Raw genomic sequence first — 978 nt, 5'->3', positions numbered from 1 at the left:
ACTCCAAGTGCACACGCCACACGCCATCACAGAGCACCCACCAGCCGAACAGTCTCTTGCTGACATGCAGGGTCTATGGATTCATGAGGTTTTCTCCGTACCCGTACACGTCCGTCCACTCGATACAATTTGAAACGAGGCTCATCCGACCAGCCAACATGTTTACTGTCATCAACAGTCAAATGTCGGTGCTGACGGACCCAGGCGAGGCGAAAAGCTTTGTGTCATGCAGTCATCAATGATACACGGTCTGCCCCCGGTAGCTGAGTGGTCAGCGCGTCGGACTGTCAATCCTAAGGGCCCGGGTTCGATTCTCGGCTGGGTCGGAGATTTTCTCCGCTCAGGGACTGGGTGTTGTGTTGTCCTAATCATCATTGTTTCATCCCCATCGACGCGCAAGTCGCCGAAGTGGCGTCAGATCGAAAGACTTGCACCAGACGAGCGGTCTATTCGACGGGAGGCCCTCGTCACACGACATTATTATCAATGATACACGAATGGACCTTTGGCTCCCAAAGCCTATATCGATGATGTTTCGTTGAGTAAATGGTACAATGACACTTGTTAATGGCCCAGCACTGAAATCTGCAGCAATTTGAGGAAGGGCTGTACTACTGTCTCGTTGAACGATTCTCTTTAGCCGTCGTTGACCCCGTTGTTGCAGTATCTTTTTCCGGCCGCGGCCATATCGGAGATCTCATGTTTTGCCGGATTCCTGATATTCACGGTGCAATCGTGAAATGGTCGTACGCGAAAATACCAATTTCATCGCTACCTCGGAGATGCTGTATCAGATCACCCTTTCAAACTCACTTAAATCTTGATAACTTGCCATTGTAGCAGCAGTGACCGATGTAACAAATGCGCCCGACCCTTGTTTCCGACCGCATCGCCGTATTCCGTGTCTGTTTTCGAATACGCATGCCTATACCAGTTTCTTTGTCGCTTCAGTGTATAACCATCAACCGTGAATGAAGT

General features: G+C 50.1%; 1 non-coding gene across 1 annotated transcript; it reads left to right on the top strand.

Moving 5' to 3' along the window:
- Positions 1–253: 253 nt before the first annotated feature.
- On the top strand, positions 254–328 carry Trnad-guc (transfer RNA aspartic acid (anticodon GUC)). Its single transcript has one exon. It is a non-coding gene; the product is annotated as a tRNA-Asp (tRNA).
- Positions 329–978: the final 650 nt, after the last annotated feature.

The sequence above is a fragment of the Schistocerca cancellata genome, chromosome 3 (assembly GCF_023864275.1).
Source record: "Schistocerca cancellata isolate TAMUIC-IGC-003103 chromosome 3, iqSchCanc2.1, whole genome shotgun sequence".
NCBI lineage: Eukaryota > Metazoa > Arthropoda > Insecta > Orthoptera > Acrididae > Schistocerca > Schistocerca cancellata.
This window is presented reverse-complemented; position numbering and strand designations above follow the sequence as displayed.